General features: G+C 47.8%; 1 protein-coding gene across 4 annotated transcripts in view; it reads right to left on the reverse strand.

The window, feature by feature from the left end:
- Nucleotides 1–25,464, reverse strand: part of Rhea (Talin_middle and talin-RS domain-containing protein rhea) — a 100,183-nt gene that overhangs the window by 67,290 nt on the left and 7,429 nt on the right. Inside the window, exon 1 of one of the 4 annotated variants that reach the window (XM_077706233.1) lies at nt 6,137–6,159. The exons of the other annotated variants lie outside the window; for them this stretch is intronic. The gene's annotated coding sequence lies outside the window, so the exon portion shown is untranslated. Of the gene's footprint in view, nt 1–6,136; nt 6,160–25,464 lie in introns of those variants that run through there. 4 annotated transcript variants of the gene reach the window in all.

The following is a 25,464-nucleotide window of genomic DNA, read 5'->3' on the forward strand; positions in this document are numbered from 1 at the left end:
CATGCGAGTGTTCTCATACGCGGGAAGATGGGCGTAATTTTACTTTTCATGAAGGGACCGTCGCTTCCATCACGTCTTCATCGGAAGAATCAAGTCAAGCACGCAGTCGTCAAGCAAAGTGACGCGAAGTCGAACGAGAGCGAGCGCTGACTGCGCAGCGCGATACCCGTTTTATATTCACGGCGCCTCGAGGATACAACGGAGGAGAGTCGGGCATGCGCACGCTTGCGCGACAAGAGCGGAGCGAAGCGAGCGAAGCGCGCGCACACAGCTGTTGTTTATGATGATGAGGCGGAGTGAGTGCGTTGCGCGCACAGCTGTCGGAGAGAAGACGGGAGGAGAGTCGCGCATGCGCAGCAGGCGTGCGGACGCCGGACAACGCCGACGCAGGAGGGACATGCCTCAGAGCAAGAGATGCGTCGCATCTAAAAATAAATCTAGTTCTTTTGTTTTACGCCGCGGCTTGGCAAGCTACAGCTAGAATCAAGAACGGAGAGTAACACTGCGGCGCATCCAGGAAAAACAGCAAGTCCGGCTTCCGGCTCAGTATGCGTGCACGATTCGCCACCAAGCAGCGAGACAATGCTCGCCGGGATATATCCACGGAGGCACAACAAAGATCCGCATATAATGAACCACACCGCTAGTTCTTTTACTTCAACGTGTGTGCACAGTGTGCCATGCTGACGGCAGTCCGACAGTCAGATGGACTAATAAATTTGGGGAAACCTCGGCAATCGGAGAGGTTGCAAACTGCAATGTAATGCCGTGGCAGTAAAGTTTCGACAACTACAGAGTGGATATAGAGCGGGACCTCCAACTGTCAATTTCACTGTTCGTGCCCGTAAACCGTCGGACGAGCTTAATCTACAGCCAATAATTTGAAGTTGAAATAAATTAAAGCGTCGGTTTATCTCACTGGCATGTACTATTCAGCCTCTAAATGATATTTGGGAAACCAGCATCGAAATGAGAATTTGTCTGCATATCGATGAATTCAGAGGCCAATAACGGCAACAATGCACTCCTTGCGAGATGAGCTACAGGCGGCGCCAACGTAGTTCCCTTCGTACGGACACGCTGAGCGGTCACCACGCGGCCATGAACGAACAGCTATAAAAAATGTGATTGATCCCGCTTTCGTAGGAATCGGTAAAACCCGAAAGTGAAATGTGGCTTCACAGGATCAGTTGAATGTTTATTCTGCATCGAAATGAACTTGCACATCGCTATTTATATTTCGTCGGTATGACACCGTCAGACGCATCAACATTAGACACTGGATTGCACGCGCCGGAGCACTGCGTAAACCCGAATGAAACCACACGCGCTCGCAAACCATGCGAACGAAAAACCGAACGGGTTGCCAGCGAACCGTTCGGTGAACTCACGGTCCACTGCAGCGAAGGAGCATGATTTGCGGGGCTAACTTGTGGGTGTGCTTGGCGAGCGACGACCTGCTGGCGCGTCGCTTTGGCAAATGTGCGAGCACCGCGTTCCTGCTCCGTGGAGTGTACGGCAGACGGTTGCGTTGGGACGAGCTCAGCTTGCGCCAACTGTCGGCGCTCATTAGCATCGTGATGCATTACTTCGCTTCACCTTTCCCAGAAGGCAGCACCATCTAAATGGAGGAGGTTATAGGAACGATATATGGCGCGTGCATACAACCGTCTGTGCTTCAGCTCATAGCGCAGTGGGTAAAGCGTCTGGCACCTCCCGTTGCGGCGACAAAGATCCCGGCTCGAATCCTGGCGCGGCCGCGTCAATAGAACTTTTCTGGCGATGTCATTTCCGTGACGGATATGACGTCAGTCAGATCTTGGTGGATCCCAGCATAAAACACTTTCGTGTTAAAAAAATATACAAAAGAGGGTGACCATTTAAACCACGGTCGATAACCCTCTATTCCGTGACCACTTGCGAGTATTTGAACGAGCGTTGCACCGGGTTAGCACCCCGCACACACGTACTATAGAAAACGCACGCGGATGGCGACAGCATGAATTCATTCTATTTCCTGGTGTTACGCGTTTCGCTTAAAGCAGAGACAAGCCCACACTATTCGAACATGGAGGATTGCAAACGGCGAAGCTTGTGCTTTCCAACGATGAAGCGGTGCGCAACGCAGGCACGTTAAGCACGAAGACCTTACGAACCCGTGCGTTCACTTGCTTTTGAGAATACACCGCTGCCCTCCCTTGCGGCCCACACACGTCGCACTCCCTGTATGCAAACATTGCCACTGCGCAACTTCTGGGGCTGAGAGGCGGCACCAAAGGCTTGGGGTGCGGCCATAATTGTGGCCAAGGCCCGCTAATGAGTTTTTCATGGGCCGAATACAAAATAAATGCGCAGACAAAACATGGCAACATAATGTGTAGCTGATAAACGTGTATTTTGAGCGTTTTTTTCTTTTATAGAGAAAAAATCATGCACCTCTCCGTCTGACGACGATGGTTGAACGCGAAGCTTTCTCGTGACGGATCATCGTCGTCGTTACACGGTGGGGTGCAGGGTTTTTCTCGATAATTTTGCACATCCATGCACCCCTCTCCAAATCCAAACCGCTTCAACCATGTCGAAATGAAGTCGGATAGACGGCGGCATCATTACACGATGTTCGATTCCCGCCACGGGAAGCGGTTTTTTCTTTCACTTCACCCGTCAGCTCTATAGTGAGAACACTATAGAGCTTCGCTTCAAAAATGGAACGTCAGAGCGGAAACACCGTTGTTCTACAGGGAAACCCGGAAAAAAGGAAGCAAACGAAAAATGCACCAGTGGCGACACAAACTAAATAGAAAGGCCAGATGCCAAAGCTACACCGGAACTACGAGGCACGATGAAGTGAAGAGTTACAGACTAATCTGCACCGCGTGTGAATCTTCCAATCTCGACACACGGGCGTTTTCTACTTAACAGCCATATCGTAAAAACGGCCCCCGAGACCGCGGGAGTCAAGTCCGCGACCGCATGCCTAGTGGCGCCAAATTCACTGAGCCACCCCGGTCTGTGCGCACTACAGTAGAAGCGTCCTATCCCTACAATTTACATACAAATAAGGCTGAAATAAAAACAAAGCCCCTTTCTTAAAACAAAGATGGTTAAAAAACGAAGCTTTCTCCCATGAAACTATCATCATCATCATCAATTTTGCGAAACCCATTGTGTTAAGTTGGCTTTCCTGCTGTGCGTTCTGGCGCGACATCGAACGCCTTCAGAGAGGTATAGAACGCTCCTCTTTTAATCAACAGTAGTGGAGGCGACTTCAAGCTTTTCGGGTCTTTCAGCATTCCTCTCTTATTTTCCTTTTCGTTCCCTTTGTCCTCTTTTGTTGGCACACAGCTATTGAGAACGAGAAACCAACCATCGACGAAAAAGGTTGTTAACGACGCAAATTACGGTAACTTTGACTTAGAGTTCAGTACAGCCCCTCCCCCCTCCCATCTACTATATATTTGTACTTAAAATAATAATTGGGGGTTAACAATTATAATTGTGCTGCCGGAACGCGGCCCAGCTAAAGCAGGGGCGTAGAAAAAAACGAGTGAAAGAAAAACGAGAAGGCTGACCATGAAATATGTCACTAATTGTAAAGGAGGAAAGACCGTCAAGGTGATTACAAAAGGGCAAATAGGCAGAAACGAACAACTGGAGGGGGAAAAATGGACTAGAAAATTTGGTTAGAGCTGTCCCGGGCTCACAAGTGTGACAGCAGGAAGAAAGATCGCCGCCTTAATCCAAAGGGCTCTAGTGTGTTGCTTTTTAAAGCAAGAGCAGGACGAAGAGCTTTGTACACAGATACATAAAAAACAATGAGACCATGGATACATTTCGCTAGGACGGCATGGCGCTCATCCAAATCCATACGACGGAAACGAACGCATACCTGAAGCCCTACTTAAAAGGTAATAACAGGCACTGAACCTCAGTGGCGACTATAGAAAGGTTAGAATACTGGCGAAGGAAAAACACAGATGGGTGAAACGAAGAGCTGTTTTTTCCTGTGCGAACAAAACTGAATTCAATTACGCCGACCGGTCACTGATAGCAGCGCTAAAATTATGACGAGTGGTGTTTAATGAGACGTGTTCGGGGCCCACCGCCCCCACACGAAAAGGATGCCAATAACAACCAGTCAGCAGTGTAAGCTTGTGTATATTGCTTCAAATTCATAATTACGTTAGCAGGGGTGGAAGAATGCTTGAGCCTTTTGGAGCAGCTTAAAGAGCAGGAATAGTGCCGTTCTGGAGCAGTAAAAGGGGAGTGTTGGAGCAGCTTTGGAGAAACAAAAGGCGACTTTTGGAGCAGTGAATGTTCATTTGGGAGCAGATTTCTAGAGTCAAACATCATTTACTTGCAATTTATATTCAAATGGCTTTTCTCAGTGTTCGATCAATACTGAGCCGATCACTTTTTCAATTAGTTCGAAAAATAAACGTTCCCAGAATTAGAGCATCACAGCTAACAGAACAATAGGTAACTAAGAAAAACTAGAGATATAAGAGATGCTTTAAATAGCTACACCTAACTAGATTTCAAACAAGTAAAAAATAATTGTTCCTGTTAGTGTTACGCCATCATTATAGCCATGAGAACCAACCCAGAGAAGACCAGAGATAGACGAAATGGTGTCTCGTGCACATAAAATGAAGCTTCCCTTCTTTTAACACCCAGAGAGACTCTAAACAAATGAAAAACAAAAACAAAAACTACGAGGGGACGAAATTAAGAGGAAAAGAAATTGAGAGGGAACAAAAGAAAATTTGTATGAAACCTGACTAGACCAGGGAAATTCAAAATATTGATGGAGGCGAAAAGCGAAAATGCCAGTGTGTTCTAGATTTCAGCACGCGTTAAAGATCCCCAGCTGGTCAAAATTAATCTGTAATCCTCCACTACTGCGTGCCTCATTGCCTGTGTAGCGTCAGCGCGTTAAACCTCATAATCAGTCAATCAGAAATTAAAAATAAATGTTTACGTTTACACAACAAAGATAAGAAGCTATCCTAACGTATTACCCGTACTATTGACCGATTAATGCATACTTTTATCTGCGCAGAAATACCGTGCAACTCCAAATGACAAACAAAATATACATAACTTGCACTGACGTCACGATAGCTGTCACGTTGGTGAACCGCGTGGTCGGCGAAAGGCAGTGAATTTATCTGGTGCTCTTATCTGGAGCAGCGCTAGGGAAGCACACACAAGAAGCACGCTAGGGAAGCAGTGCACAAGAAAGGCGGTGGTGACGTCCCGTGCAAGCTAGGTATAAGCAGTGCTGTACGGCTAGGCACACCTACCCAGCTGCCAGCTTATCAAAATCTCCCTTCTGTCTCGTGCCAGGTTCGTGCCTGCTATCTCGTCCTATACAACACACCATACGGCGGCATCTAATCTCTAAAATGGCAATCGCACTCGCGATAAGATAAAATTGCGGGGGGTCCGACTGAGCAGTAGAAATATTTTGTTTTTTTGCTTTTGACAGTAGGCGGGAAGGTTGTAACTCTGCTGACGACGCAAGCTTCACGGTGCAGCGCGCTGTGCGGTGAAGCCGCTTTTAGGAGCAAAGTTCACCCCCCGAGTCCCGCACGCGAAACCGCGCCGCGTCATGGAGACCAGATGATTGTGACTAGTGACTCCGAGCATTAGTCCTTTAAAGAGTCCGCCGAATTGCGCCACGTCGTGAATGACAGCTGAACGAATGAAGCCCTACTGGTCTTTGCGCAATGCGTTGAACAGCACCTCACAGTTGCCTCACACTTTGCGGCCCCGCCTGGGAGCAGTTGCGGCGCAATACCACCTTTTGGAGCAGGATGGCGCAGGAAAAGCGGATTGGCGCAGCATGGCGTAAATGGGCCAGTATTTTCCCCTCTGCGCCGTTAAAATACAAAGCTAGTTGGGTTTTAGCCTTTATCGGGGGCTTGGCCGGAGAAATCACACGGAAGTCAGATCGCAGAAGTGAGATTAATTGCATTCCGTACAAAGAGGGGAGGAATTGCAGGAATGTCACCAAGGACCAGATAAACGCCAAATCTAGCCACCATAAGCAGGACCGCTGGATGATACCACGCCTAGGCACGTGAGACGGCGATCACTGCTCTCGAAGGGGGTGAACCCAAAACGCCCATACCTTTACCGCGGTGTTGTGTCGGGACCAGCTGCGACGGTGCCCGTAGCTTTCACGGCAAGTGGGGATACCGTCGGTAGTAGTAGTGAAGACAGGTGCATTCCTTCAGTCAGTGAGAGGAACGAGAGTCAAACACGGTGTCTTCGTGCGCGTCGCTATGGCGGTCGGCGAGCCCGATTGGCCGCCTGTGCCGTCAATTCGGGACCACCTGCGCGCCACTACGCCGAACACGCACCGCCAAAGACCAGCCACCGGCACATGTAATCCCGGCAGGAAAACCGACTTCCGAGCCCCGACTCCTGCCATACGAAATACCCGCACTCACACGAGTGACCAGCCGCAAGTAGCTCGGTGGCAACGTCCGTGAAGGACCGCGCAGTTTCCTCCGGCACAGCTGATGGTGCGCAGCGCAGGTTGCAGGTGTTGGCCCCCGCGCGCCAGGAGGGCGGCGCTGGGCGACGCCCGCAGCGCTGAACGCGGTCGGCGTCGCGGTCGGGGCGCGCGGAGCCCCAGCGCTAGAAGAGCGCCCACGGCGCGCACCGGGCGCCGACTGGAGAGCCCCTGGCCAAACGGGGCCGGCGCGCGCCATTGGCGGCCGCGACCCCGCCCACCGAGCACCGCCCGCGCAGCTATTGATCGGCCCCCCTCTGTAAAGCGTGCTCTGCCCGCACCGCTCCCGAGCTGGGGGAGAAGCCCGCCGCCCAGGGGCCAACCCGCCCCCGCTTTTCGGGGTGGGTCGATGACGGACGCGTTAAAAGTTCAGCGGCTGTATCATTCTGTTCTTCGATTATGAGAACAGAAAAAGAACGAAGCGCCCTGCAGGAGCCCCCGGACAAGCACCGTCCCATTATCGGTGTGGGCAATAAATCTCAGGATGTGAAGTGAAGCAAGCCGGTTGCGCAGTACCGCGAACCCAAAAAACAAGGACATAATTGCCGCAATTTCGAATTGCCGTGCCGTAGCCGGAGTTGTGTCAGGGTTTCGGTGATACTGTTGCGTAAAACTAATTTCTGCAATCGAAAAAAAAATGTTGCAGAGGAACGTTCTTGCAGCCCGGGACGCTTTGCTAACGCGGTTAGGCCACTCGTGTTAGTAACAAAGAACTGCCATTACAGAAATGCAAGCGCTGGGCCAGCACATAGCATCGCAGTTTCAACTCATTCAACACGGAGCAGTGGACAGAAGAGAACCATGTTGTTAACACTCATTAAAAACTGCGAAGTGATACCGAGAAAGCAAAGCAAGAGAAGAGCGAAACTAGACGACCCTTTTAGGCGGACACGACAATAGCGGTGCAGGCCATACATAACGGAAGCCGGGATGCCGTCGCCCCAGCGCTCCCCCCGGTACGGGACACGGCTCTGCGGGACCTCCCGACACGGGCACCCTTCAGCAAGGGAGCGCGCGCCCAGGCCAGCCTGACTCAACGCGCAATGAGCCGTGTCAGCGGGGCTGGGGAGATGCAGTCTTTCCTTTGAGGGAGAAGGCCTCCCTCGCAACGCACTCGTCACAGCCGACTCCTTATCCCCCCCCCTTCCTCCCCATCTCCCGGGACGAGCGCATCGCGGGTTCGGGCCCCGATTGTCGGGCCGCGTATGTGGTGGCACGCCGTCAAGCGCGATCTCGAAACGACGGCCGTCGAAGACCTCGTACGTCTGACGTGAGCGGGAAAGCCGCGGAGCACGCATCGCCTCCTCCACAGCCACCGAGGCGCCCCGGACAAATGCTGACGACGTGCTGCGCTTTGCGCTGGCCGTTCGATGCCCGTGATGCAATCAAATATGGCCTCAGACGCAGCGCTTAACTGCGAGGGTTATAACAGCTAGGATTGAAGAATGGTCGTGGTTCGCATTGAGGAAAGTTGTTTCGAAGCCGAAACGAATTCGCCAACATTCTGGCAATAGACGCTACTCGCGTGGTGCCTAATCAGTGCAGTTGACCACATGAAAATACAGAGAGAGCACAAAACTTCGTTCATCAAAGGCTTAGTCGCCGAAGCACTACAGTCTTCCGCCATGCTTCGGCGACTATGGCTGCCTGACCCCTGAGCTCCTTCTGGAGATCCAGGAGAAACCCATCGCTGCTAATTACTGGTCGAGAGAGGTGTTGAGAGGGAAGGGGACAAATTTTCAGGTCCACGCATGATGTACTCCGCCAGCGCTGCGGAGAGCAGCGCTGGCAGTGTTGTGGGATATAGTGAGGGGTGAATGTGACGAAGTATATATGGCTAACAGGGGAGGGATTCAGTTTGAATCTGACGCCAACGGCGTTCTTCCACTGATAGGGATAAGTGAGCGGGAGGTTATTTGCGGCGGGAGAGGCGGTAAATTTCCATGATGTGATGTGAATATGCTATCACGGATTGATCCGGCTCCATGGGAGGCAGTGTGACATCACAGGTCCGGGAGACGAGAGCTCGGGCTGCGGTGTACGCCCCTTCACTTCCTCAATACCTGTGTCGGCAGGGTACCATATCAATTCTACAGGCTTTTGATTAAGAATTCGGTGGCCCTAAAGCCAGATCTAGCCTACGGCATAACTTAGAAAGGCCGTTTTGGAATGTGATAATGTAAATTCTGGGGGGTGCTATGTGTGAGCGGAAGTGCCATCGCCGCCTCTTCCGTCCCTTCAGGGTGACGGGTTGGGATGGGGAGAGCCGTTAGTGGGGGAGAATTTGTCGAGTGAACGGCTGCTAAGGCAAAAGCGTCCACATGACGACACTCCGCTGCATCAACGTACAGAGTGCATGGATCAAACCTCAATGCACGGGATCGTTACGCCCTTATTTTCAGCATGATATTGGGAGTGCACGTTTTCAGGAAGGGGCCGAATAATAATGTCCTCTCGTCACGGTTTTGAGGAGTGATCTTGGGTCGGGCTCTTTTCTAGGAGGGCTCTGCACTGCGCGTCAGGCGGCCAAGCGGCCCCTCGCGATGTCCTCCAATAACTTATGCGGCCGTATTGAATACGCCTGTACTCTACGGTCTCGCAGTGGAAGCTCCTGAGGGTATTTGTAGCACGGCTAATAATGCTCCCGCATTAGACAATCCACTTTCCGGGTTTCTATTTCCGTATGGCTAAGGTATGAGAACGCATATGTAATCCTGGTTATGAGGAATGCTTGCATTACTAGTTTTAGTTGATCTGTTCTTTTAAGGCCACGTCGTCGTGCTACAACTGGTCTGAGAAGGCCGATTATTTGCGCTAGATGGGCCGATAATTTCCTCATGTACACTGGTGATCGCGCACGGGGGGAGCGCGTGGCCGCCGGTACTATCAGAGAAGCCTACCGTGGGATGCGTGAAGCCGCACACATGCGCTGCGCGTGTCGAGCGAGGCTATAGATACTTCCAGCGCGCGCATCGCGTCATCGGAGCGTCTGAACGTGGTCTGCTAACTTCACCGTGCTTGAGGCGGTGGAGCAATCGGCCGCTGTAAAAATAAGTGGAAACTTGAAACCGCAATAAAAATGTTCCTGAGTGAGCAGTTATTCGTTCATTAGCTTGAGCGCAATGCAATTGGTTCGTCACATCTCAACTCGCCAGCTTGCTTCAGTGAGACTTCATAAAAAGATGACGATATATATTTAAACAGCAGTTTGTCTGTTTAAGTAATTTGTTTAAGTAAGTAATTAAGTAATTTCCGCTGAAACCAAAGGAACGCATGAACACAATGTTTATCAGAAATCAATTGAGAGCTTGAAGTAAGCTAGGGCACTACAACCTCGATTTAATTTGCGGTGGAAAAGCACCTTTGTGATTTTTATTAGTCATGTTCGTACAAGGATCGAGGATTCAATGTTCAAAGCAAGGCACCATTAACAGACGACGCACAGCATAGGAGAAGACGAGCAGATGCTCCGATGACGTGATGCGCGCGTTCAAAGCAAATTACGGCTCGACACGCACAGCGCATGCGTGATGCTTCGCGCGGCCCACGGTAGGCTGCTCTGATAGTGCCGGCGCGCACGCGCTCCCGTGTTCACCCTAAGCGAGATCACCACTGTACGCTGTGTTGCGTCGGCCCTACTGTAGCGGCAGACGGTATGCAGTCGCATTACCCGTGGTACGGCTGTGCCCCCCGCCTGTTTCGTGATTGAGGGGGCTCGTGGTGCTCCAGATTTCTTGGGTGGGAGGACTAACAGTTGGGATTTGGATGGTGAACGGTGAAGGCCAGCCAAGGTCGCGCCTTCTTCTACGGCTGTTGCTCCGGCCTGTAGGGTGGCTTCAAGTTCAGCATCCCTACCTCGATTGACCCAGAGAGTGATGTCGTCCGCGTAAAGGGTGTAACGAAACTCCGGCATCTCATCCAGGGTGGTTGGTATGAGTGCCATGGCGTAGTTGCCACCGCGCGACGACGTCAGCCGTGATGGCGAAACCAGGGCGTGCTCGACTGAATAACACCTGGAGCCCTCTGGACAGGCCCGGTGGCAAGGGATCTAAATTCAGGGAAACCGCCCCCGGCAAAACTGTGCGGCGTCGTTGTCGCGCCGGCGCTGCCCTTTTATCTGGATCGGAGTAGGAACTCCTCGGTCGGCGGCCCCACGAGTCGACGGTTGGCTCCAACGAAATGTGTGTCCGCACGTACGTCACGTATGGTGTCCCAACCTTAAGCGCTAGACACATGTACGACGGGCGCACGCGATTCGCATGCGACTGATCGTTACGACTTATTGTTAGGACTGGTTTTGGCGGATCCTAACAATAAGTCGTAACGATCAGTCGCATGCGAATCGCGTGCGCCCGTCGTACATGTGTCTAGCGCTTTAACCTTCTCCCGCTCGATGTGCCCTCCGCAGTGTCGTAGTGGACAGAGCCAAAAGCAGAGCCAAAAGCAGAGCCAACAATTGTCGCGTTACGCTGCTGCACAAGCTCTGTTTAATGAATCAATTTATAGAATACGTTCTTGAGGAGACGGACTTTTATTTAGTCCTCACATTCCGCGTTCTGGGCACTTTTTTTTTTCTAAACAGGAATTGAAGCCTAAGTATCTTTGAAGTCTATTTGCTGTGAACTAAACGATTTTTTAAGAAATAAAAAAAAAAAAAGAAATGTCCAAGGTCACCGAGGCATTCATCATGGGTTGTGGATGCGAAAGCATTAGTGACCAACTGAACGCCTGAGACGCTTTGCTTCGCCATCTGCATTAACGCTTTCCCTTGTTTCCTCGGCAGTGTACTAACGTGGGACGGCCGCCTCCGAGTCGGTACTGCTCCGTTTCCGCTCGCGCTATGGAACGCTTCCCAGACACTCGGGTGACGAGCCATTTCACGGCTTCCGACGCCAACGCTTCATTTCACGTAATGCTTTCCCATTAAAATAGCACGCCAAGTTCTCCAACCATCCCGACCGCACGGCAAAGGATCGGACACATTCGGCCTCGTTTACATCAGAAGTTCAGTGACACGGGCCAACTGCGTGTTGATCCCAAATCAGATCGAGGCAAGTGATGACACCGAGATAGACGGCACCTGTCGCCCACTGAACTTACGCCCGTTCGAAACGCACACTTCGTCATGAGTCAAAGATTTTACGAGCAGGTGCGTGGCAGCAGGACCAACCCTGTCTTGCTGGCGTCACTGAAACGACGGCTCCAGCATTGCTTCACCCGCGCTCCCCCGAACCCATTTACTGGGGACGGTCCGCGTCTCTCGCTGGCGAGGTGCCAGGCTATCTCTCTTGATTCGTTTTCAACCGAGCACGCAACCCGCATTGAAAAGACGACGTCGAGGAACTCCGCTCTGTACTTGGGGTCAAGTTGAACGCACAACCACTAGTCTCGCAAGGGAGCCCGCTGTATACAGGCCGCGCATCATTTCATCCTGCCCGCTATTTCACTCTGCGCAAGCCGCTGGGCACGCGTGGAGTCGGCGTTCTCTCTGTAGCGGCCCCAGTAAGGAAAATGCCATTACAGAGGGATGATTAAATACAGCTACAGTGCGGGACAAGCGGAATGCTAGCCTTCGCAGCTCATTCATCGCTGATTCGAAAAAGAAAAAGTTGAGAAAACAAGCCTCGTATGGTTCATCTGCTAAGCATGTCCAGAATGAATCTTGTCCCCTTTATCCTATGTGCCTCCCATTCAGCATCATTTCCCGCTTATAAAGCTTCGGCCAATACACCTTGCGGGTATGTACGGTGCGCAACACCCTTGTCTATAACACTGAGTTCAACTTCAACTGGTTACCTCTGAAAACTGGCGACTCAAACTTGTCACGAAATACGTTGAGGTCAAAATACGTTGTGAAGACTTCAGAATGACGCGATAGTTTTCTCCAAATGTTTTTCAGCCGAGGCAAGATAAGGCTATAAGTACGAAACCTGTGTTATAGACAAGGGTGTTGCCCTCTGTACTCATCTGGGGGTACAAAGCAGAAAGAAAAAAAACAGAACAAAAACGAAACAAAATCAACACACGATAATAGCGCCTGAGTGAAGTTTCTGAAGGCGCAAGCTTACAGTCGACGCGTAGAAGATGAGTGAACGCGATTACGACGGTAGGGACTTCGGCGTACAGTCTGCAGGTCGAATGAAAATTGTTCACAAAAATATGAACCCTAACACACAAATAGCGAGATTCCTTTCCTACAAGCGAAATTGACGTGCGGCTTAACTACAGTAACAAAGTTGGGAAATGTGGCTCTCACAATATACCAACAGCGCGCCATTATTTCATTCCCGCAAGCGATATTTTTTTCGATTTTGCGTGTTCTGGTGCATATTTTCATGTTCACACTTCATTTGTTCATTACCGCACAATCCGTTACCATACCTACCAACCTGGGAACCTCGAAAATCAGGAGCATCGCAGCGCACGGGGAAGAGGGGGGGGGGGGGGGGGGGTATTTTTCTAGGCATGTAATGTGTGCCTCACCTACAAGATTAGCCTTGATCTTAGGGCCACATTATTGCTGCAAACCAAACAAATTCAGAATGAGATTTATTTACAGTCTGGGTGAGTAGGGTTAAGACTGGCAAACTCCACCAACATATGATTTTGAAGGGACTTCACTGTGCCGTGGGCTCCAACTCGGTTTAAGTCAGCTAAGCGAAAAATCTTAAACAAGTGAAAAACCCAGTCGAACATTTTCCATTAGGCAGTTGCAAAGCGCCTAAAAATATGCCACATCAGACGAAGCTCCTTAAATGGAAGAGAATTTCTAGCGGTCGAATGAAATGCCAAAGAACGTACGCGCAGCGCAAACAAAATAGCGGCCCTGGCACGCGCTATGACGTACAGTAAGCTGAGACGACGCTCCAACAGCCGGGAAGTTTGGATGTGGCGAGCTTTCTCTTTAAAGAGTTGCAAAATCTAAACGGATGAAATTGAAACAAAGGCTGTTGTATTCGCCGTCTCTTTTTCCACTGCGCAACTCAGTAATTGAATATTTTCGGCTGGATTCACCGTTAAAAGGTTAATCTGTCCTAACTGATCCCTTGATTAATCACGATGTAAAAATACGCTATGATTCACGCGACCCCCCCCCCCCCCCCAACCCCCCATTTGCTCTGCTGCTGGGAGAAAAGCAACATTCCTAGTTTTGATCTTTGATCCAAGTGACATGAGGCACACCGTGCAGTGAAAGCATACTTCCGCAGACATTGCTTTCTCGTAATACAGACCGCCTACAGTAAACAAACGCGTACAGAAGAAATATACGTATGGCGTCGTGCACAGATAATGCAGAATTTCAGATAAAATACTGAAATGGGGCGTAAAGACAAAACACAACTTTGTTCAATGTTAAAGAATTCACCTTTGGCAACTCACTCAAACAAACAAAAAAAAAACTAGAGGTGCGAGAACATTAGAAGCGAATAACGCGATACTCGATTCGGCTTCGAATTGAATAAATCGACCATCGATAATTCGAAGTCGCTTAATTGGAATTTTCGGTTAATTAGAAGTGATATGCTGGTCCCGGCAATTTCGCATGTCATTCGATGGAAGAAACGGCTCGAAAATTCGAAGTTAAAACCCATTAGATCGGTTAACTGGAAGTTATTTGTAATACAAGGCATCGAGGTGACCGTCATTTCTCGCTAAAGTTCAAAATGTTCAAGGGCCGAAAAAATACCGTCCGGGTCATCGCAACTACGGCACAGCACAGTTGATAAAGCGACAGACTCGCGCCAGCGTACGCACAAATTTGTTTTGAGGCCCTCAACCTTCTATGTTGCACACAGAGCCATGTGGGGAGTTTTTGTTGTGGAGGCTTCAGTTTTAACGATAAGACTCAACTATCATGACTCCCGTGTCGTACGTTCGACTTGGCGACGAAAGACGAGATTCTGAACGAAATAAAGACGGGAGACGTGTCACGGACTTATAACAATACTCTTCTTGTGATTTTGGTTTAGTTGGAAGTTCGGTTAATTAAGTTGTTTTTGCGAACGCGGATAAATAAAATACGCCTCGTTGACAACTAGAAATACGCCGCTAAGACACGAAAAACGCATGCTTTGCAACGAGTCTGAACTAGTTGAGCACAGAATGTATCGCCCTTTGAGCGCTAACGATCGACCGCCGCAAATTTGCCCCGCCGCTCACGGTTACCGTACCGGCGACGGGCTTTCCCTCATTGCACGGGTGAGATGCGGCTAAACGGCAAAAACGAAAGTTCTTTTGATCGATAATAAAAGACGAAAATAACTCAATTTACGCCTGCTGGTGGTCTTTCCTTTCCTTTTCCTTGTCAATAAATTCATTCATTCATTCTCTGCCTGGCAAAAAATAATGAGTAAATAATTCTTTTCGCATAGGTAAGCTACGCACCAACAAAGCTGCAAAACCACATGCGGTTTCTGAGTGTTACATTTTGCACTTTCAGTGCGGGGGGGGGGGGATGAACAAGGAGGAGAAGGAGAAAAGCGAAAGGAAAGGCCGAGAGGTTATCCAGGCTTAGAGCCCGGATTGCTACTCGGCACTGGGGAAGGGGTGTTCAGGGGATAAAAGAGATGGCAGGCGAAAAAGGGGGGATACGGAGCGGGGTCGCGCACACACTTTAGTCCCTTCGTGGGCACTAGAGTCTCTCAGCTAAACCTGTGTCCTTCATAAAACGCAGAAGGGCTTTAATTCCGAAAGTTGCGTGGGGTACATCACCTCGAGGGATCTGTATTATTAATTTAGGTATATTCCGTGCTTTGACTTTTTTCTTTTGTTTTTGTTTTCCTTTTATATATACATTTTTTCCGCCTTTCATGCCTTCACACACACACACACACACACACACACACACACACACACACACACACACACACCCACACACACACACACACACACACACACACACACCCACCCACCCACCCACACACCCACACACCCACCACACGGCGGAGCACCAGGAAGGGACCAAAAAAATGTAATTTCGATCCCTTTACTCATGTCTTATTCAGCTACATGATGACGCATTGAAAAGTAAGGAAATCCTTATAACATGGATGTCTGCACGGTTATTTTTCCGTAATTTCACTATGGCTGCTAAGATTGTGCAAGCGTGCGCGCGGGCGGCCGGGTGGGCGTGTGCGTGCGTGCGTGTGTGTGTGGTGAGAGAGAGAGAGAGTTTTGCGGAAGGGTAAATTAAAAATTGATTGAACAAATAACCAAGTTCTTATATGGATGTCAAGTAATAATACCGATCAGTTAAACATAAGAAATAAATTGAAGCCACAAGTTTTGAATCTCTGATCTAGACAACGAAAAAAAATTACGAATGTTGAACGGAGATAAATAAAATTACAATGTCCAATCTACACACGTTGGAGACATTAAAGCTACAGCAAAATCAGGGCCAAAAGCAATGGTTTCTAGGAGTGGTGCTCCGAATAAAAATGTATTCAGCAGTGCCAACACCTCTCAGCTCTGTGTACCATCCTTCCCACCTTGCTGGGGACACCAAAGTAAATCACCACCTTAAGCAAGCTTATGCAGAGGCATTACAACACACATAAAATGGCCAGAAAATTGCCGCAAAAATAAATGGCATCTATAGTATTGCAAGAAGTTGCAGACTGGGGTTCACGGTTTATAGGGAAGCATATTATATATATATATATATATATATATACACACACACACACGCACACACACACATATACATACATACATACACAATACAGGAAATGCTTGTTACCAACAGTCACTGAGAACTTGTGTAAATGGATGTGTAAGTCCCCATTTAAAAACGAGGAAACAAAATATATTTTCTCCCTATCACCCCGGCCGGTTGAGGTGTCGGCGAAACGCCAGACAGTTACCGGCCTCTATCTCCCCTTCCCCCACCCCCAAAAACCACTTCCTCCTCCTCCTCCTCCCTATCACCCCCTTCACTCCTCCCTTCCAACAGCAGTTATAGGAATTTAATAGTCGGAATGGTTTGCAGGTATGTATGGCACAGCTGTAGAGAGAGAGACAAACATTTATTGTAGTAATGAGCAGGAAGATGTTCTTATGGCCTCCACCCAGTGAGAGGCATCCTTATTCCAAGATGCCTTGGAGCTGGCTGGCCACCTGGGCCAGTTCCACCAGTCGGCGCTGGTCCGAGAGCTCGGAGCTGGTCAGCTGCTCCACTCACTGTTCATAGGTAGGGTTGGGATTCGGGGTTAGAGGGGTGTCCGTTGGCATTCCCATGCCACGTGGTATAGGGTTCCAGCAACAGGGCAGAAGTTACAGGTGGCCGGGTATTGGGTGAGGTACATAGCGTTTAGTAGGGTGTTATGGGGATACGAATTGGTTTGTAGCCGCCGGAAAGTGGTTTCTTCGTCGCGTGTTAATTGTGCATGAGGTGGCGGAAAGCGACGGCGATCGTTTTTGTAGTGGGATAAGATTTCGGTGTACGTGTGGAGTGGTGCTGGCTTTGAGGCAGTTTAGTCGTTGTTTTCTCCCTCTGAGGAAACGGCCCAGTGTGTATGAGCACGGTTAGCGGCATGTGCCGCCTCGTTCCCTTGGAGGGACTGGTGGCCGGGTGACCAGATGATATCAATTTCTGGTAGTCTTCTTACTTGACGAAGAAGGTACAGTGCCGGTTGAGAGATGCGGCCAATTAGAAAGTTTCTGCAGGCGGTCTGTGAATCGGTTATAACAGTGAGAAATTCCTCGCCTGTTGTTCCAGCAAGGGCGATGGCACACTCCGCAGCAGTCTCGACGGAAGTGGTGAGAACGGTCGCTGCCAGTTCTGTGCCTTGCGTGTCAACGACGCAGGCTGCATGCACTTTCTGATGAGGTAGGGCGATGCATGTGTGTATCGAGTGCATGGTAAATGGTGACTGTCCTTGTGAATTAAGCGAGCTCGTGCCGTGCGCCGTTGTTTGTTGAAAACCGGGTGCATCTTTCTGGGTAGGGGGGCTACACGGGTGTGTTGCCGAATGTCTACTGGGATTCAAATTTTCTCATCTTGTCGTGGTGGGACATTGTAGCGTAGACGGAGAAGTGAACAAGTTTGCTACGCAGCAACTGTTTATATCTTAAATACTTTTACCATGTCCCGGTGAAACACATACTAATTGCATGTGTTTACATACAGCCATAAAACACAAATTATTCTACAAATTAGTGAACAAGGTGCATTTATATTTTAAATAAAAGCGATCACTTACACAAGACAAGTTTACAAATGTAATTTAATGTAACTTTAAGCAGCAAATTAAAACATACGCACGTCATGTGATAGAATCACCAATAAATTTTTCAGAACTGATATTTCAGACTGCCCAACAACTATAATGTTTTTGCTAGGACTATCTACTAAAATCCTGGGCCATCTCCACCAACGTGAAACCTGGGGAGGGGCGAAGCATGCAGCGTACAAGTGTATTCTTGGCACCTTGGCATTTTTTCCAACAGAAATGAAACCGCAAGGGGTTTCATTTCGAGAGTCGAGAGACTTTTACAGAGTCGAGAGACTTTTAAAAGGCGAGAGACTTTTACAGCTTTGCTGTAAAAGTCTCTCGACTTGTACAGCAAAGCTGTCTTTGAGGCATGAAGCTCCCTAGTGCAATGCATAAACAAGTGTCCTGGTGTTCTTTTAGTACGCGTTACGAAGCACTCCAGTGTGAGGCGTAAACGAGTGTCCCAGTGTTTTACTGCCGTGACTACATGAGACGACGATTACGACAACTACAGGAGACGCAAACAGCCCCAGCCCCTAAGGGGCTTCACCCCTAATATAAGCGCTTTTTTCTCCACTAGGACTGTGCAGTTACTTGTACACACTTACCATTCCCGTCAGGTACAAAAAAAAATTGGTACAGTATGATGCTGTCTATATGAGCCCTACAAGGACTAGAACTGGCCCTGAATAAAGCAGGGTGAGAACAAAACAGGTTCAAAATGATAATGCTGGACAAAAGCATCACATGACAGGGTGCGCAGAGGCAGCAAGTGTGCTTGCAGAAGAGGCTTACAGCTCAATAGTTCCATAAAAGGGGACCATTCCCTTGATGCATTGAGCAGACAGTGAACTTCACAACTACGCTGAATATTTAGCCGTGATTTAGTCATCTCTAGTGCAAGATTAATTTCCACTGGCCATGACTCTATCCATCCCAACACATTCTCGCAGACACACACAAAAGTTGTAAATTGTGAACCAACCACTCTAGTTTCCTCCCTAATGGCAAAGTGAAATATCTCCATAGCAAGCACTAGTATCAAACTCATTACAAAGTGTCTCTTGGTATTTATGCCACACTTTGGTATGTACTGCAAGGCTGTAATGTGTCCAGACATGTTTTCACCAGAAAGTTTCCAGGACAGCCCTGCCAGCAAGCAATGTAGGCTAAATATATGGACGGATGAATGGATAAAACTTTTCTGGCATGGGACTGGCACAGTGGCCACTGGGTGATTAGGGAGGGAAAGGGAACACACACAGTTCTGTGCAGCTAAGGTGTCAGCCTCAGGTGCTAAATAGATACCAGTGCACTGACATGTACTCAAATTATCTGCATTTCCCGAACAGTTGGCTTTGCTGATAGTTTGAACACAGTTGTGATAACAACACCATTTGTGTGCCAACATTCAAATGACAACTAATTGAAGAGAAAAAGTTTAATTATGTAAAATCCAACCAAACAAGTCTAATCATACTGCATGACGAAAGCTGTGGACACCCGGCATCATGACTCAAAAACGAACCTTGACAGATACTAAGGGTGAAATGACCTGCTGTGACAGCTGTTGGCCTACGGCTGGGTATGATAATGCTCCAAGGACTGCATTCCATACACATCTAATGAAGCTGTCACTTCAAAATGAGAAAAAAAAAAAAAATCCTGAGCATGCCTTCGCCATGTGCGGATAGGTTGGCAATGACTTGGGGCAGATGACCCTCCAGATATTTCCAGGAAACTGTTAGTCTAATCCCACATGTGGATGTGCGACATGTGTGCATGGGCATGAATCTGGTGATGCAACGGCGTTTTCTTTCCCCCTCCACACCTCGCTGTTTTCAGCTGCAGCAAACTCTTGATTTTTTTCTTCTTTTGGCTTCTTGGCCTTGCAACAGACCATAAGAGTTGAACAGGATACTTGCAATCACATCTTGATATCAGCAAAGACACACGACAAGTGGCTATGATTGCTGCTTCAGAAGCAGGGCGACTCAGACTTCCAAACTGGCAAACGCATTTTGTGTTTTTGAGGTCTGTTTCAGGCAGTGGACTCTTATAACAAACTATTCACAGATTTCGCCACTGGAGGAAACATATGGATGCAATAATTTTTAACACGAAAGTGTTTTATTCCCGGACACACAAATATTTCACTGACGTCATATCCGCCACGGAAATATCGCCAGTACAACGATGCAAGCGGCCTGCAAAGGGTGCTGCTCTCCACACAGGGTCTTCTTGTGGGGAAGCAACCTTTAGTACTAAAAAGTACTAAACCAGGGTACCGGGGATTAGAGTATTAGGGATTAGATGACGAGTTAATACAGTTCCTTATGGCGATCTATAAAGACAATAGAGTACACCTTACATGGGAAGGATAGAAATGCGCCCAGCAGGTCAACATCCATCGGGGACTGAAACAGGGATGCCCTTTGAGCCCAATACTGTTCATGCTTTACATGGCAGGGTTGGAAAAGAAACTGGAAGAAAGTCAAGTAGGGTTTAGCCTAACCCATATGCTGCAAGGCGAAGTGGTACAACAGCATATTCCAGGAATGTTATACGCAGACGACATTGTTCTTTTAGCTGATAACCAAACCGATATGCAGCGGCTAATAAATATTAGCGGCTAGGAAGCCACCGACCTCGGGTTAAATTTCAGTGCAGAAAAATCAGGAATAATGGTTTTCGATGACGCTACCACTGACGTAGTGTCTACCCAGCAAGGCGAATTACCTAGAGTAAAGGAATATAAATATTTGGGAGTGTGGATAAACGAAGGGGGATAACTACTTAAGAACTCACGAGGAGCAACTTAAGGTTAAGGGAAAGCGAAATGCGGCTATAATGAAGCATAGAGCTATGTGGGGGTATAACAAATATGAAGTAGTAAGAGAATGTGGAAAGGAGTAATGGTTCCCGGTCTCACGTTTGCGAATGCTGTACTCTGCTTAAAATCCGACGTTCTATCAGGCCTTGAAGTAAACCAGAGAACGGGAGGACGTTTGGCCTTAGGCGCGCGTGGAAAAACAACTAACGAAGCAGTTCAGGGAGATATGGGCTGGGCGTCATTTATGTTAGAGAAGCACAGAGTAAAATATACTTTGAGATGAGGTTGAGGGCAATGGATCAACAAAGGTGGGCAGCTAAGGTTTTTAGGTACCTATACTTTAAAAGCGTGGACACGCAGTGGTCAAGAAAGACTAGAAGGCTAACGATGAAATACGGAAAGAACAGCGGAGAATCCAAAACAGCCAAGGTAACCAAAGAAGAGGCAAGGCAGATTGAAACGAATAAATGGAGGGAAAAAAATGGAAGCTAAAACGTCATTAAAGATGTACAGGGCTGAGAAATTGAACATCGGAAAGGAAAATTTCTACGATAATTCCAAGGGCAGTGCTTTGCTTTTTGAGGCTAGAGCAGGTTGCCTGCGAACCAAGAGTTTTTTGGGGAAGTATTCACAAAATGATGGGGTATGCGTGGTCTGCGGAAAAGAAACAGAAAGTATGCGGCACATAGTGTTAGAATGTGAGGGTATCCATCCAAATCTACATGAAGGGAATATTGGGCTTCCAGAAGCCTTAGAATTTAAGGGTATCACAAAAGAAGTTAACTTCAAGGCTGTCGAGGGGACGAAAAGAAGATTAGAATGCTGGTGGACGAAAAGCAGAGAGGGGAATATTGCCTAGGACAGTTACCACCTGTAACAGGAAAAAAAAAGTATTTTGTGCCTAATAAGCTTTTGTGCCTGCCCTAAGCAGCGCTAGTATTAAACCAAGAGTGTAAAACATGGATATATTAGTCCTTTTTGGTAAGATGACATGTCATCACCCCGCTACAAAGGGGAAACCAATAGCAATCATCATCATCACCATCAGTACGTTATATTTAGGGATGTTCGTTTTCGGGTTTTTTTATTTTAACACGAAAGTGTTTTATGCCAGGACACACCAAGATTTCACTGACGTCATATCCGTCACGAAAATGAAGCCAGTACACCTTTGCCGAAGCGACCTGCAAGCAGGACGTCGCTCGCCAAGCACACCTACAAGACAGCCACCGACCCGCAAATCATGCTCAGCTGCAGATTTCACTGCACATTTCACTTTCATGTTTTACTGATTCCTATGACAAGGGAATCAACCACAGTTTTTTCTGCTTTTTGTACTTCCAACATAGAGATAATTTCTATGACTGCATCTGGGGAGAAGTGAAATAAGGTAAACCCAGAAAATTCATTTCAGGATGAAGGCACACGTTCCCATCAAGCCAGGAATGTAGTTGGGAGGACAAGAGGCCGATTAGAAAATGTGCCGTGATGCTGTCAGGGAAGACCACAAAGCCAAAATCCTACACAGGCAGAGGGCCCAGTAGGATGTCACAAAAAGGGATTTCAGAGCCAAAAGACCATGGCAGAATGGGTCAGCTACAGAGCTATCCCACAAAACAAGTTGCACATAGCGGCACGCACAAGGGGGAGATTTGTACTCTCGTGAACAGTGGAATTCGAGCAGATTACAAAAGGCTGCAACTGTGACATGACCTTTTCAAGTTTACACAACCTCAAATATCTGAAAGGAATGGTGTGGACAAAAAGATGCTACAAATTCTGATCAGCCACTGTAAAGTTACAAATCCTCCCGCATTAAAAAAATCTAAAAAAAAAAGTGCGAAATTATGTGAACGTGCTGCTTTTTATGCTGCTCTTGTGGCCTTTACATGAGCACATCGTATGAGGGTGTGGGCCTGCTCATCACATGCCATTTCATTCCAGGCTGATGCCTAGTGGGCGAACTGGTCATGGAGGATTTGTCATCAGGCAGTCCATCTCAGGAAAAGTTGTCACAGGGTATTTTAAGAAGATAATTCAATAAATCAGTCCATTTTGTTTCCATTTTTACTCCCCAAAAACACAATGAGTAGTGATGCTTATATTCGGTCACAATGCACTGCCAAGCCACGTCATTTGAATGTTTCTAATAATGTTTTGTATTACCCTGATTGTGATTAACTTTACAGTTTAAATCAATAGTAATGCCCTGAACAAAAATTAATATCGCTTTTGTACCCGTCAGTCAACTGCCATACTGAATTTTTTTGTTATTCAACTGCTCCAGATCGGCAGCCAAAAAAAGCAAAAAACAGAAATAAGATCATTTGAGGCTCAAATCACACAACCAAAGCCAGCCACCTTGATAGACATTGTTTAACAGAAAGACAAGTAGAATTTAATTTTGCCCTCCCCTTCCCCCCCCCCCCTTTAAAACATCACATTTTCCTGTAATTAGCACTCTCAAATGCTGTATTTTTTTTTCTGCATGCTTCCCCACTCCCCGTTACTGCTGGGTCATATTTATTCCCTCCCCACCCCGTAACCACAACACAAGAGAACCGACCAAATTTTTATTCCTTTGCCAGATAGTTACACAATGAGCCAACCTCGTAAGAAGCTGCCCAAGATTAAACACCGTGTGACAAATGGTCCAAATCTAATTTTGTGCACGCAAGGCAAATAATTCTCCATGCTGTGAGTTTTAAAAAACCTGCGAGTCACAAAAACAACCTAACGGTAACGATTCATTAAAAATTTTTTAAATGTTTCTTATTCATAAGCCCAAAAATAGCTATAAATTTATAACTCATCAGCATTAAACAAAACACAAATCAAAACCAAATACATCGGAGAATCATCTCAAGCTTCTCAAAAATGTTGATTGCTTTGGTGACTTACTAATTTCCCACGTAATGTATCTCTATTTTTTCAAAAGCTACTTTACCTTCTGCTTGTTAGCAATTTTGATTTTAGGGTAAAAGCCTTAGGTCTGTGTTTCAAGGTCACCTCATGAGGTACAAAAAATTACAGCGCCCACCAGGAAAGGGAAACAGCAGCTCCAGAGGAGGGTTCTCAGAAAGGGTGATGGATTGTAAAACGTTTTAGACACGCGCCTTGCAAACGTCATTGCATGGGCTCAGAGCTACATTCCACACAGCAATGGGTGACAATGTGCCAGGCCCTTGTGGCCGGTAAGGAAGATTGAGAAAGTTCTCCATGGCAGAAGAGGCTAGAGCAGCTCTAAATGCCACTCATCCGAACCGCCATCAGGAAGAAGCGGCTATGGATGAAGCCGTGGCAACATCCCGACAAGAGCAACATGAAAGTTCAACAGAAAGCCCAACAGCGGATCAACAGAAGGCCCAACTACCTAGACTTCTGCCTTCATATTCCTAGAAAGTTCTAAGCATTGCTTTGATGTAATACACCGTAATTTTTAGTGTGCTTATGCTATGGACAGTATGCTTGTTCTTCACAGGATCAATGGCAAAGGCTTACACGTAGCATCAATTGAGAAAGAAGGCTCACTCATTTCACAGCAGTTTGGCAGATGGAGGTGGCTACAAAGCCTTATCATCACAAGCTTCAGATAACGAGGTCCGTCGGAATTTTTCCAATCCCCAACTTCGATATCTCATTAAGAGCATTTTTATCCCTCTCCAACTTCAACGAAAAAATTCAAATCCATCCATAGTTCTTTGCAATAATAGTTTTCTCCAACTCTACCCTTCAGATTTAAAATTTCTAGCTCATTTTCGATATGATTGCAGCTGTTAATGCTGCAGAAACATTACTCAAAGCAGCGTAGTACGTCTTTCCATCTCCTGTATCTTTTTCAATGCCAAACGCATCAGCCCCGAAGAGCCAACCAAGCCTTTTCCTGGTACTCTCCCCCAACTGCTAGCTTTCCCAATGCTTCAGTCAGCTGACCCGCTACCCTAGGGGCGACACATGGTGGAAAGCAGCAACGTAGGCATAACGTGCTGCACCGCGGCGCTTAATTTTCTATCGCTGGCCAGAGTGTGGCTACCTCGGCGGTGTCGAGCATCAGTTGCCTTGGCAACCAACCAGGCCCAAGTTTCTCTTGAATTTCCACCCGCTAACCTTGCAGCTGCACCTTACAGCACGAGGTCGAAACAGGCATCCCCATCACCCCCGCTGAGAAGCAGGCGATGCGTTTGGCATTGAAAAAAAAAAGGAAGGAAGTGATGGTCTTTCTGACACACCAAAGCTCTGTTGCAACAAAACTGCAAGCAGTTGTGTCCAATCGCTCTGCTCTCTAACCAATTACTCCCTTTCTAGGCCTGCCACTGCTCTCTCTCTTTCCCGCAAAAGGCATACTTAATCCAAAGCAGCAGACCGTGTAAAGCTGGCCAAGCCCACATTTTTTGCAACTTTTTTGGTCGAGGTCAAACAGGGTATAGAAAGAGCAGTGACCAGTGTTGATAGCCCTAAATTGAAAACGTTTTATTTTTGTTTTGTGGACCTGCGGATTATCACTGCATGCTTCCTTCTCTTCTATTATCAATAATGCAGCAAATGGAGATCCCACTCTACAGAGCTTGGGCCATGTTGCTTTGTTGCTATAGTCTGATTGATTGTGGGGTTTAACGCGCCAACGCTTCATAGGCGATGAAGCGCGCCATATTGGAGGGCTCGGGATTAATTTTGACCAGCTGGGGATCTTTAACGTGCGCCGAAATCTCGAATACACAGGCGTTTTTGCTTTTTGCCTCCATCAGAAAAGCAGCCACCACGGCCGGGAACCGAACCCGTGTCCTTGTGCTCAGCAGCACAACGCCTTAGCCACTGAGCCACCGCAGCAGGTTTGTTGCTATAGTACACTCACACTTTTAATGATTCATAGTGAAAAACTGTGCAGAAACACA

Source organism: Haemaphysalis longicornis, unplaced genomic scaffold (genome assembly GCF_048455015.1).
Source record: "Haemaphysalis longicornis isolate Haplotype H1 unplaced genomic scaffold, Haemaphysalis longicornis Haplotype H1 scaffold_4, whole genome shotgun sequence".
NCBI classification, from domain to species: Eukaryota; Metazoa; Arthropoda; class Arachnida; order Ixodida; family Ixodidae; genus Haemaphysalis; species Haemaphysalis longicornis.